Source organism: Ictalurus furcatus, chromosome 1 (assembly GCF_023375685.1).
Source record: "Ictalurus furcatus strain D&B chromosome 1, Billie_1.0, whole genome shotgun sequence".
NCBI lineage: Eukaryota > Metazoa > Chordata > Actinopteri > Siluriformes > Ictaluridae > Ictalurus > Ictalurus furcatus.
In genome coordinates this window covers 34,554,685-34,569,156 of record NC_071255.1, presented here as the reverse complement: position 1 = coordinate 34,569,156, position 14,472 = coordinate 34,554,685, and the positions used below count along the sequence as shown (strand labels likewise).

Below are 14,472 nucleotides of genomic sequence, written 5' to 3'. Positions count from 1 at the left end.
AGGATGGATTTACATGTTAAAGACTCGAAACAAACAAACCAGCAAACAAAATACTGAAAACACACTTAAAAACAAATAAAACAAACTGTAACATTCACATAATCAAAAAAAATACATCTTCAAACAACAATAACAACAAATTAACAAACAAATGCAGTTTCTGTGAATAATATACATGAAGGTAGGGTTATCTGGTGAATACTAAAGTTGTAAAAATATAAACAAACAATCACCAGGATAATCAGCAGGAAATACACAACAACAACAATAACAACAACAGCAACAAAGAGCAACAAACAGAAAGACAGATAAATGAACGAATAAAGTGCATGAATAAAAATCAGGCTATGGTGCATAGCTGAGAAAAACAACATTTTTCAACAGATAAACAGACAGATGAATAGATAGATAGATAGATAGATGGGTGGATGGATGGGTGGATGGGAGGGTGGATGGATGGGTGGATGGGAGGGTGGATGGATGGGTGGATGGGAGGGTGGATGGATGGGTGGATGGGAGGGTGGATGGATGGGTGGATAGGTAGGTAGGTAGATGGATGGATGGGTGGGTGGATGGATGATGGATGAATGGATGGATGGATGGATAGGTAGGTAGGTAGATGGATGGATGGATGGATAGGTAGTTAGGTAGGTAGGTAGGTAGATGGATGGATGGATGGATAGGTATGTAGGTAGACGGATGGATGGATGGATGGATGGGTAGGTAGGTAGATGGATGGATGGATAAGTAGGTAGGTAGATGGATGGATAGATGGATAGGTAGGTAGATAGGTAGATAGATAGATGGATGGATGGATAGGTAGGTAGGTAGGTAGGTAGGTAGATGGATGGATGGATAGGTAGGTAGATAGATAGATAGATGAATGGATAGGTAGGTAGGTAGATGGATGGATAGATGGATAGGTAGGTAGGTAGGTAGATAGATAGATAGATGGATGGATGGATAGGTAGATAGATAGATAGATAGATAGATAGATAGATGGATGGATAGGTCGGTAGATAGATAGATGGATGGATGGATAGGTAGGTAGGTAGATGGATGGATAGATGGATAGGTAGGTAGGTAGGTAGATAGATAGATAGATGGATGGATGGATAGGTAGGTTGGTAGATAGATAGATGGATGGATGGATAGGTAGGTAGATAGATAGATGGATGGATAGGTAGGTAGATAGATAGATGGATGGATAGGTAGGTAGGTAGATAGATGGATGGATGGATAGGTAGGTAGATAGATAGATGGATGGATAGGTAGGTAGATAGATAGATGGATGGATAGGTAGGTAGGTAGGTCGGTAGATAGATGGATGGATGGATAGGTAGGTAGATGGATGGATGGATAGGTAGGTAGGTAGGTAAGTAGATAAATGGATGGATGGATAGGTAGATAGGTAGGTAGGTAGGTGAATGGATAGATAGATAGATAGATAGATGAATAAACCTGGAAAGTAGTATTTATCTTTATTTTCATTCAATATATTTCAATACACCATTTACTGCACCTTTGTATAAACAGAGACAATTTATTTACAAATGATATAGAACTGTAAAAAAAAACAAAACATTAAAATCATTAAAATGAGTTAAAAATGAATTGTTTTATATATAAACCCGACAGGCAATGGGAAGCGCGCGCGCGTGTCTAACAAGTGGGCGGAGTTACTGTACCGAAAGGAGGCAACGAGACCATAGAAACGCTGGAATGACAGCTTAGCGAAAATCTTTCCCACTCGTATTCGTACAAACTCCTCCTTCTGCGCTGCGATTCGATAGTTATAATCATCCTCCTTCTCTAATTGGTTAATACGTCGAACCCGTAAAGTAGGACAGCGATAACTAACCAATCGCCGCTCCGAAGGCGGGGTTTATCGGAATACGGGTGTGACGCGACGACCTAAGAATCAGTAACGTAAAGCGAGCGAGAGGGTCGTAAAGCCGTTGGTTTGAAGCTGTTGTTGGTGCTTTAGGACCCAGTGAGCAGAGACACGGCGCTATCAAACACAGCCTGTCCGGGCAAATCAGACTGGAAAGCAGGGATATCGATACAGACGGCGCTTCTCAGAGAGATAAAGACACGGAGTGGGAATGAGAGCGGAGGGAAATCTGCAGCGGAAGAGTTAAAAAAAACAACAACAACCCAAAAACAAACAACAACAACAACAACAAAACAAACCGACGGTGCTGTGTTTAGTATTCCACCGGCTGGGTGGCTCGCGCTCTTTCAAAGGTCTGATCTCTTCTTGATGGAAAAGATCCTTGCTCCACTTTTCCGGTTAAAGATGCACATTGTAAAGGAATAGACGTCTATGTGCGTGTATAAAGTAGCTGTTTGGGTTTCTGATTAAATGCTTCATCTGCTGGAGAGGAAGAGAAAAAAAAAGATGGTCCAAAGCGTGCGCGTGAGAGAAACACTGTTTCAAAACTGAGTGGAGAAAGTGTCAGGTTGGTATTCAGATTTATTTCCAGGTGAGGTTTTAGTCCTTGCACGTGCCTCTTTCTTGTATAAGTTAACATTGCATGCATGCATAAGCTTTGTGCACATGATTTGATTGATTGATTGATTGATTGATTGATCTTCATGTCTAACTATTTTGCAGTCAAACTTATTGTTCCAGGATGCATTGCATCTCGTGCTTGTATCACTGCCTGTTACAGTTTTTGTAGCAGCTGTGTTTGCATGAAAGCACTTGCAATAAAAATAAAAAAACTGCAGCTAAAATTAAACAAAGTGAGCCATCATCATCATCATCATGCATGCATCTATCTCGACAGGAGGATCATAAAAGCTCTGCAGATCTGAAAGCTTTATTTCATACTTTTAAGAGCAAGGTTGCAATCTCAGATTTTGTTCACACTTCAGCTCACTTCCTATGAAGCAAGCAAAACTAATAAACTGTGCTCAAATCCTGTGCAAAAAAAAGAAAAAAAAAGAAAGCAAGGACCGTATACAGAGATCAGCATTGCATGAGCTCAGCAGTTCCACAGTTTGTATTCCTAACCTTTTGCATTTTTGCATCAGAGAAATAAAAAAGAGTGCAAATCTGAGCGCTCGGTTCAGGACTTCTCAGAAAACAGATGGCTCTGCATGTATTAAAGTGGAGAAATCTGTGACTGATCATATTTGATAGTCATGCTTTGACAAAAGGGTATTTATTTCTACCTTTCCTTGTCTTCTGTACCTTTTAGTGTGTGTGTGTGTGTGTGTGTGTGTGTTTTTTTTTTATAGCCGGAAGCATCTATAGAGCAGATGCATGAATGTAAATGTACACAAGACACCTTTCTAGATAAATCCACAAGGTACAGATTAATACTCTTGTGTTGTTGTTGTTGTAGTAATAGTAGTAGTGGTGGTGGCGTGAGGACGGAAACCGCTAAACCGTGCTCGCAAAATAAAAAAAAAAGGGGACAGTAAACCGAAACCAACACTTCCAAACTCAGCAGTTCCACAATTCTTCATTCAAGATGCGAGAGAGCGCACGTCCGTGCGCACGGCACTTCTTTTAAAACAAACCAGAACGCCTTGCACGCAAGCGCCCGCCAAGCACGAATGCGACTCGAAGCGTCGCGATGACCTTGCGAACGAGCGTACGTGGTGTTGAAGCATGGGATTTAAACGGGGCAGGACGGGGATACCGGGAGCGCACGGACGGTCTTGCGAACACATGGAGAACATCGAGTGTGTGGGGTTTTATCTGAAGTCATCGTTCATCTCGGTTTACGCACAAAGCCGGGTTTTGCTCACTTCTGGCTTCAGTTAAACGTTAACTGAAAGATAGAGCGGCACACACAGAGAGAGAGAGAGAGAGAGAGAGAGAGAGAGACACGAGAGAGAGAAATAAGAAAGAACTAATGAAGTGTTTGTGTCATTGTTGTAAAAAAAACAAAGCTGTGTCATGTGATTGAGCGTAACCATGCCGATGTGTATGTTTAAACATTAATCAGACTAATAAGAGTTGTTTTCTCTTTTTTTTTTAAGCTCTGAGAAGAGAGACTCATTTGTTTCCATCTTCCGTTCTCTGTGTGTGTGTGTGTGTGGTCGCCGGATTGAAACTCCTCAGCCCTGGATGGCTGTTTCTGTGGTCTGACATTATCGACTTCCTCAGTCGATAACCTTGGCAACTGCAGCCCAACGCGCTCGGCGGTAACGCCGGATAGCGAGCAACTTCTCTATTCCAGAAATAATGAATTCGATTCCGGGCTAGAACGCCGTCTGAGCTTGAACTCGAGGATCATTCTCGAGTTATGGATGCACTTCCGCGCAGGCGAGACTGATTACAGTGGCGATGCTGTCTGAAGACCGTATACCGGGTCGAGCGAGACGCTTTCCCCCAGATCCACGGAGAGAAAATCCTCCACACGGTCCAATCCGGACACGTGAGCACTGCGCTTTCCCGCGCCGGAATGTTTCTCTCCGTGATATAACGTGAAACGCCTACTCGCGACGACGACCCCGTCGGTCTCGCTCTCGTCGCCCGGGGTAGAAGTCGCACGTGACGTTTAAACACTAGTCTCGTCGTCGTCTCTTCACTCCGCTGAACAGCAGTGTGGAGATCTCCACCGATTATGTTTACATGCACATCAATATTCTGATATTAATTTGACTCTGGGAGTATCCTGATTAGTATCGCGTCATATAAACGCCGCAGTCCGATTATCCGAATCATATCGAGGCGATATCCTGATTCCCGTCCCTGGAACATGCCCGTTTTAATCGGGGAACGTGTTGCATGTAAACACCTTACGCAGAAAACCCACTGAAAGGAGATACATGCGCACGTTCAGTCCACAAGGAATTGTGGGTGCTAACAGATACTTAGCTGTAGGCAACTCGGGCGAACTTACAACCACCACGTATGCAGGAATATAAACACGATGCAATCTTGCAGAGTTTTTTTATTTATTGCGGGAAACGACTCTTTCGCAGCGACGTTTGTCGGTAAACGTAACCTTTTAGCTGTAATCGTGTCCGACGCGGGATTCGTCGGAATGCGCGTCGTGACGATGTCACACGGCGGGTCTCAGCCCGGATCTGCGGAAAATCGCAAGCTCCTGCGAATACTGTGGAGTTTCTTTTGATTTTGCGATCGCCAGGTCGCAAAATTCTGGAGGGACTGACCAAGGTGGTGTTAGAAAGGAACCTAAAAAAGAAAAAAAATAATTTCCCGCTTCATTTTCTTGAATCATATTTATGTTTTCTCAATGTCGAGATCTCAAAGTACGACATTAGTAGACTTTTCAGCTTTTTCCCAGACCACCACATGTATTTTGCGCGTGTGTGTGTGTGTATATATGTACACTATATCTCCATATGTTCTTGTGTAACGCGTTGGAGAGCAGTGATTGGAGGAAATTTGCTTAAATATAGGACTTTGTACAGCACCTTGATGAGCAGACTTTTTTGCAAAAGCGCTTCATAAATAACATCGACTTGCTCGTGTACGTTAAATACGCCGAAAAATGACACGTATTCGCACAGCGCACACGGTTCACACGCTTGACAAAAACGCAGAAGCACATCACATCACCGACTCGAAGAGTCACGGTCGGAGTGTGTGTGGAGTGAGATGCGTTGGTTACGTTTGCATTGTATTAAAATTTGTAACTCGTGAAAATCCTCTCGTTTCGGGGGGAAAAAAAAAAACGTTCGTAAGCTACTCGTGCTCACTGGCGTGTGTAAATTTACACGTAAGAAGACTAACTAACGCAAACCTCGACTCAACCGACGTCAAATCGTATAATCCTCATGGATTACTGCACTTGTATATCAGGAACATACCGTCGATTTTGATTACCTTAAACTTGCCGCCTTAAACTCACCGCCTTAAACGCGCCGCCTTAAACGCGCCGCCTTTAATGCGCTGCCTTAAACGTGCCACCTTAAACGTGCCGCCTTAAACGTGCCGCTTTAAACGCGCCGCCTTTAACGCGCCGCCTTAAACTCGCCGCCTTTAACGCGCCGCCTTAAACTCGCCGCCTTAAACGCGCCGCCTTAAACTCGCCGCCTTAAACTCGCCGCCTTTAACGCGCCGCCTTAAACTCGCCGCCTTAAATGCGCCGCCTTAAACTCGCCGCCTTAAACTCGCTGCCTTTAACACGCTGCCTTATCGAGAGCGACTTGTACAACCGCTTTGGAGTCTCTTCTCAAAAGCACGCCCTCATGATGGTTCACTAGGTCAGGGACTGGGAACGCCATCGAGAACATTCCGTTAAAGAAAGCGGTCGTTTTATATCATCGGCATTAACGAAGGGATATAAAAAGAGATAAAGAAAGCGAGGCAGCACGAACGCGTAAAATAAATCGAATCGTTCAGCTACGGCTAAAGCAGCGCCGCCGTATAAAGACCGTAAACAAACGCCCCGGCTGACGGAGGTTTTAGCGCTCGCTTTTGAGGGAGAGGACGATTAAAAAGACGGGTTTGGAGCATGAAAGCTGACTTCTGTTTGTCTCTTAGCGCCGTGCAGCACGTTAGATCCAGCACGTCGGATACTGATAAAAATAGCAGTGAAGCGATTAGCGTTCATGATCGCCCGGGTAGAGTGTCAATCTTTTTATTTATTTTATTTTTTTCTCACCTAATTCACACGTAATTCACGCTTTTCTGTAAATTGTCCCTTGATTTTGAACTTGATCAGCGTCTAAATAACTTTCACTTTTTACTTCGGAGAAAGTCGCGTTGTTCACCCGTCATTTCAGCTGTGTGAGCTTTGCCTTTTAAGGAGTTTTGTGGGCGTCGACAAATGCAAATCAGCTATGCTGGGCACACGCCTTGGGAATTCATCAGCATACGCACAACATAATTACAAAATCCCCTCTTCATCTCCCTCCACTGGCTTCCTGTAGCCGCCCGCATCAAATTCAAGGCCTTGATGCTCACGTACAAGACCCTGTCTGGAACAGCACCCTCCTACCTCGACTCTCTCCTGAAGGCTTACGTTCCCTCACGCAATCTGCGATCAGTTAGCGACCGACGCTAAGTAGTGCCTACTCAGCGTGGCTCAACATCCCTTTCCAGAACCTTCACACCGACCGTCCCTCAGTGGTGTTATGAACTTCCAACCTCAATCCGGACCGCAGAATCTCTCACCATCTTCAAAAAACAGCTAAAGACCCAACTCTTCCATGAACACCGAATTAACCCCTAAAAAAAACAAACACAAAAACCCCTTACTCTGGCACTTACACCTCGACTCTGCACACTTTGCTTCTTCTAGACCTCAATTAAAGATCTTGTACAGTAGCACTACTTGCATTGTTCTCTGCTTGATCTATCGCTTTGCTTGTATTCTCTCATTTGTAAGTCGCTTTGGATAAAAGCGTCCGCTAAATGAATAAATGTAAATGTAATGTAAAATCTCGAGGCGTATTTTGTTGTTTTTGCATTGTAAGAGTCTGTCCTTTTGTTCGTTCGGAGACGCTGTGCGGTTGTGACTTTCCGCACGTCTTCCGGAGCAGTTTCCATCCCATCCTTTTCATTCCATAACCTTTTCCACGCTAACACGGGAACTCTGTTGTTCAAGCACATCGTGGACGTCTGTATCGGTTTCAATTATTCTCCGCTTCCGCACACGCCGAGAGTCTTTCTCGGGTTTATCTGCCCCCGTCGTGCTGCGTTTATCTCCCGTCTGTGACTCAGCTCTTTCAGTTTGGACAAGTTTAGATCTGATGATTTGGGGAAAAAAAGGATAACGATTGTCTAAGCGTCATGTTCCAGGCGCTCTGTGGTGAAGCGTGGGCTCGGCGCGAGTTTATTTCTCCTCGTTCGGCGGTGACACGAACGCTCGGTGAGCCCCGGCACGACCGGGCTGAACAGCGGTGAGAGATGAGAGCAGCACGGGGAGTACGGCCGTAATTCAAACCCGAAGCGGCGAGCAAGAGCGAACGTTCTGGAAGTGGGAAGAAAAAAAAAAAAAGCTGGGTGGGTGTATTTTGATGGAATGCTGTGAGCCTGTCAGATATGTTCTTATTGTCCTGTTTATGTACATGTACACAGCAGGGTTCCTCCAGGACCATGATGCAACACCAAAACACTGTACATAGGACTGAATAACCAGAGAACAGTGACCTCGAAACTCTGAACATCAGGCTGCGTAAATGTAAATCGTGATGGATCAGTAAGAAAGAAAACACGACACGGCATGTTGCTACAGGAAAACAATCAAGACGCATGACTGGGAGTTACTGTTGCCACCTTGAAGTTGATCCTTTTTTTTTTCCTAGAACGACATGTCCTGATGTTTTTTTTTTATTCCTCTTATACGGTAATCATTTGCCAAGTCTAACCATTGTTGTTTGTCACGCGTTGATGTATTGCACTTTTTAAAAATTCATTAATAGTTATATTTACAAACTAGTTCCTGTTATCACTTACATTATAGCAGCTATAAACAGTCAAGCCTTTCTTCTCTCTCCCTCTCATGATGTTAATACGACCCAAAAAAAACCCCCCCAGCTAGTCATGTTACAGAGAAACCGCAACACACAGTCTCCTCCGGTCAGCTTTACCTCCGACTGTTACAAAGCTCTGACACTGGAGACTCCTTCCATAGATGTTAAATACCAGGGATGTTTACCATAATCAACGATTGCACACTTTTGAATAATCTGTTTATGCAGAGCAACATTCAAGTCCAGCTAGAATGAGCGAATGAATATAAAGTCTGTGATTTTTTTTTTTAAAATTATTTTTTCTTAAAAATTTGTTTGTTTATTTATTTATTTATTTTTTGGTCTTGAAAATGAATCGCCACCTTGTGACAAACCAGAGTCGAGAATTCAGCAGCGTTGTGTTCTACAAATAATAGATAAAATCTAAATAAACAGAAGGTCTGGAGGAGTCTTTTCATTCTGCTCCTTTTTTGAAGAAGCCCTGCGGTTAAAATGTGTACAAAAGTGGTCGTTAGATTTTTATGCTAAGTGTGCACGGTGCAGAGGCTCCGATAATATCTCAGCTGTTTCCTCTAACCATATGTGGTCCGAGATGTTGCAATTCCCATTCCAAACATCGACGCAGCTGCCCGAGAATAAAACAAAACAAAAAAAACAAAACAAAACAACAAAAGACTATGGGAATAACTATGGCTGAAAATGCGCTCTGGTTCTCGGTCTTTTCTCTGCGCTACTGTACGCGTGAAGCTGCGGAGCTGCGACAGACCGCAGAAAAGGATTATTTCTGTAACCTAATAACCTTTTTAAATATAACTGTCCGCTAGGCATTCGTGATGAGTCACGCTATCTGCCATTTTCAGCAGCCGGCGTGTGATTTTTTTCACCCTCTTTTTTTTTTAAAACAGGAAATGACATTATACCAGTGTTTGAGTCACAGCTTAAGTGCACTCAGTCAGAGAGCAGTTTGGTTAGTCGCTTGCAAATGGTTTCACAGTGTCGAATAAGAGAACATGGCACATACTTTCACTTCCTGCTTGTTTAACTTGTTTCTCCTTCAGTTTCATCTCGCGTGAGGAGGAGATATAACTCTGGAGTTACAGCTAAAGGGAATTGACTTGATCTGAGCTGCTAAGCTTCTTGCACTCTTCAAAAAAAAAAGGTTATTAATTCGTTTGTTTGTTAATAATAATAATAATTCCTTAGATTTATATAGTGCTTTTCTTGGCACTCAGAGTGCTTTACATATTACGTGTGAGGGGATCTCCTCAACCACCACCAATGTGTAGCATCCACCCGGATGATGTGACGGCAGCCATATTGCTCCAGAACGCCCACCACTCACCAGCTATTAGTGGAGAGGAGAGTGATGCAACCCATTCAGAAATGGGGATTATTATTAGGGGCTGTGATAGAGAAGGGCCAGTGGGGGAATTTCGCCAGGACACCGGGGTTGTACCCCTACTCTTTACAAGGGTTTTTAATGACTACAGAGAGTCAGGAAATCTTTAATTGCATGAAGCCACTTCTCATTAACGCCCAGATTTTGTTGCTAAGGACTTTTTTTTTTTTTTTTTGCCCCCGGTAGCAACTTGATTATTAAAAAGAGAGCTGAGCTTTTTGAGTTGCTCCATCTGTAACCATTTCCTTCATGTCTATTTCTGACTCCTCCCACTCCCATTGCTTCATTCTGTCTGTGTTCTTCATAGAAATGATTAGAATTCTGTAAATACAGATTTCTAAATAGTTATTTTAAGACTCTAGTCTTTATACGGCGGTTAGAATCTGTCGATTCTGTTCTATTCTGAAAGTTCTATTCTTTTTTTTTTGTTAGAATTCTATTCAAGCGCAATTCTAGTTTCATTAGAATATGTTCTTTTCTATTTTGTTTGTCCGATTCTGATATCAATATTCTATTCCTTTTTTGTTAGAATTCTATTCTATTCAAGCTCTATTCTATCCTAATGGAACTCTGTTCTTTTCCATTCTATTTGTCCGATTCTGATAGTTCTATTCTATTCCTTTTTGTGTTTAAAATTCTATTCTATTCTGGTCATTCTATTCCCTTTTTTTTTTTTTTTTGGCATTTTAATTCTATTATATTCCAGCTTTATTCTAGTCTAATAAAACTGTCTTATTCTATTCTGATAGTTCTGTACTTTTGTTAGAATTCTTTTCTAGCTCTGTTCTGTTTTGTTCTATTCTGATTAAACTCTGTTCTGTGTTATTTCATTTTTTTCTGCTAAAACTCTGCTCCCATTCTATTATCTTCACGTCCATTTTGATAAAGTTCAATTCTGTTCTATTCGGATGACTCTCTTCTTTTTTTTTTTTTTTAAATTCCGGTAACGTTTTATTCGATTCTGGAAAAAAAAACAAAAAAAAAAACATTTTATTCTGTTCTGATAAAACTGTTCTATTTTGATAAAACTTTAATTCTCTTCTGATAACGCAGTTCTGATCTGTTCTAGTGCCTCACGTCTTAATGTGCAAATGATCATGACGGATTTTTTGAAAATGCAATTTAACCGATGACGTCTTTGATCGCACATTAGCCGCCTTCCCCTGAATAGAGTCGCTAACACTGCAGCGCACTGCTTTACCAATGCCTCACCACCGCGACCCCAGGTCTTTTCACTTACAATAATAGTAATGATGATGATCATAATTATATCACCTGTATCAGCTCTTTTTTTAATGAAATGAACGATAAGTTCATGTCGAATAGGAAGTGTGATTTCAGTGGACTGGTGTCAGAATCACTAACGTGTGAGTGTTAAAAAAAAAAAGGCGAGTCACCGAGCGAGTATCTCAGCAGGACCCTGTCAAATGCTCTCATTTTAATCAATGTTCCCTTTTACACTGCACATGGGGTGCGCTTGACACATGCACAAAACCTGTTCGTCCACTTGAGATCTAAAGTTGCAATCAAAATGATTCAACCCTCACTTTCAGCTGTTTGCAATGAACAAATCAAACAAAAGCAATTGAAATAGTTCAACACAACGAATGCTTCGAGTGGTTTCCCCAAATTCAACTGAAAATGCAACTTATAATGATTTCTCCAGTTACAAATTTATTCACCCCCTTCATGGCAAGCATCTTTAGTACTTAGTAGAGCATGCTTTTGTTGCTGTGACCTGCTGCAAACGAGATGCAGAGCTTCTGCAGCGTTCCTGAGGAATCTTAGCCCATTCCTCATGAGCAATGGCGTCCAGGTCAGTAATATTCTTGGGTTTGCGTGCTGCAACCGCCTTCTTCAAATCCCACCAGAGATTTTCTAGGGGGTTCAAGACAGATGACAGTGATGGCCCTGTAGAATCTTCCAGGCCTTCTTATACAACCAAGCCTTGGTGGAATTTGAGGTATGCTTGGGACCGTTGTCCTGTTGGAAGATCCGATGATGCCCAAACTTCAGCTTCCTCACAGACGGGATGATGTTTTCTCCTAGGATTTCCTGATACTTCATTGAATCCATCTCGCCTTCCACACGCTGCAGGATTCCAGCGCCAGAGGATGCAAAGCAGCCCCAGAGCATCGCCGCGCCACCACCATGCTCGACTGTGGACAGAGTGTTCTTTCTTCATTCTTCTTCCTCCAGACATACCGCTGATCCATCATGCCGAAAAGTTCCAGTTTTGTTTCATCGCTCCACAGAACAGAATCCCAAAACTTCTGTGGCTCATTTATATGAGTTTGAGTTATTTGTGCTTTTGGGTCAGTAGACGTGTACATCTTGGAGTTCTGGCATGGAAACCTGCGTTTAGTACGCACCTTACTGTGCTCACCGAAACCTCAGTGCCTGTTACACCAAGTCTTGCTGCAGGTCTTCTGCAGTCACTCGAGGGTTTTTCACAACCTGTCTTCTCACAAATCTGCTTGCAGCTGTTCATAGCTTCCTTTTTCTGCCCCGTCTAGGTATTTATATATTTTCTGCCCCTAGCCAGTTTAGGTATTTCATGTGTTCCAGCTCAAGCACACCTGGTGCAACTTGTAAAGCCCTCGATTAGTCACATCAGGTGTGCTTGAGACAACACTTGTTTTTCATATTTGGTGCTGTTGTGAGGGATTCTATTCAGGGGGGTGATTAATTTTGAGATTGGAGAAATCATTATAAGTTCCATTTCCAGTTGAATTTGGGGAAACCACTTGAAGCGTCCGTCGTGTTGAACTATTTCAATCGCAAACAGCTGAAAGTCTGCCAATTTTGTCAGTAAACCTGATTTGCAACGGGGCTTGAATCATTTTGATTGCAACTGTATTTCTGCTCTGTGCCATTAGCAGCACGGTTGTGGTTTCTCGTTGGAAAACTACAAAATACTATATTCTATATCGTATGCTATATTATCCAGCATGTGCATAAGACCAGGCTGCTGAATGCAGCAAAGTGACTCTGCTGTGTGTGTGTTTGCAATAGAATGAGCCCTGTGCAGTTGCGTGGACGTGTTTGTGGTATTTAGCACTGGCGTATAGTACCCTTATTCGGCTTTTCACAGCAATAAAGTCTAAGACGAGCACGGACATTGCCCACTTCATACTATCTCTGAAATGTAGCTTCATGTTTACTAAAACCTTCGACCATGCACGTGTTACCTAACATGAATTGCAAGTATATTTCAGTTATATAACTCAATATAAATAAAACATAGCTACATTTGAGCTGCATTTTGTGGCCACGGTGATGAGTAGAGCTCCACTCAGACGTTTCTCTCTCTCTCTCTCCCTTCTCTCACTGCACATCAGCACTTAGCAGATGGTTAATGCTCACTATAGTGGCGCTTCAATGTGAGGCCAGGTTTTCCTTCAAATTAAAGAATTATATTGGCAATACTACTCAAACCGCCCTGTCTCAGCCAGTCACCATTTGTCTGAAGGTTGGTTAAGGCAAGCTCTGAAGTCACAGAAGTATAAACCAGCCTTAACATCCTTTTTTTTTTTGTGCTTGGTTTGTGAGAAGTAAAGCTGAATGTCATCTTGGTCAGGACTTCTGCTTTGTTGTTTTCTACATAAATATGCCAGTCTTTCCAAATACTGAGCTCCTCTTTGACCTCATTATTTGGGCTTATTTTTTAAAATTTGTATAACGATAACTTGGTGGGTAATGCATTCCAGGGTCATTCTGAGAATTACAGAGCCACATTTTCCGAAAATGCACAGTATCTGCCTATCTCTATGTAATTGCGATTTTTGTTACCCGCTGCTGTTTACTGGACTACACTGAATCCCCTACTATTTTCATTTTCTGTCGATCCACATGCTTCAGTTGCCTGTTGTGTTTTTTTTTTCTTCCCCCCTCTTCTTTGGCTTTGTCAGATAAACTGGCCCATTGTTCTCATCCAGTTAGAATTCTTTGGGTACCCTTCTCAAATTATCCACCTGCCTGTACCAATTTACCAATTACTTTGCTTGGTAGAACAGAAATTGCTTCTGAGAACACATCCGTTTCCCCATATATCGGCATAATCACATTCAGTTTAAAGCATAATTATAGGAAAAACAGTGATGTGCATTCTCAGTGGAAGTATAGTCACGGAGTTTGTTTTTAAGGCCCTGAAACACACAAAAGAAAGACAGTTTTCTAGAAAGTCTCACTTTTGCCTAGTATAGGAAAATGCTGCCCAAAATAACTTAATGGCTAACACAATAATGAACCTAGTTAGTTTGCTCTAACTTGCATAATTCTACCTTTTATTTCATTCATTCATCTCCAGGAATCACTTCATCCAGATCAGGGTGTGTGGTGGGAACACACCCTGGATAGGATACCAGACCACTGTAGTTCAGTATGCACAGACCTAATTGCACACTTCTACATATCCAACTGAGTGTAGCTAATAGATCTTTTCAGCGATAGGAAGAAACCAGAGAACACAGAGGAAATCCACACAGACCCAAACTTGGGATCACAACGGGGACCCTGGAGCTGTGAGGCAACCATGCAACCCACTGCACCACCGTGCCGACCCCACCTTTTATTTACTGTTGGCAAGCTATGTACTTTTCGGTTCAGGAGCCTGAGAATGGCCTGGGAATACTTACTCAGGTTGAGGTGAATGTAGTTGAATGGCG

General features: G+C 42.5%; 1 protein-coding gene across 2 annotated transcripts in view; it reads left to right on the top strand.

The window, feature by feature from the left end:
- Positions 1 to 1,285: 1,285 nt before the first annotated feature.
- dipk2ab (divergent protein kinase domain 2Ab) overlaps positions 1,286 to 14,472 on the top strand; it is a 58,707-nt gene continuing 45,520 nt past the window's right edge. Inside the window, exon 1 of one of the 2 annotated variants that reach the window (XM_053636792.1) lies at positions 1,286 to 2,462. The gene's annotated coding sequence lies outside the window, so the exon portion shown is untranslated. Of the gene's footprint in view, positions 2,487 to 14,472 lie in introns of both variants that reach the window. The other variant, XM_053636801.1, reaches the window with a different exon arrangement.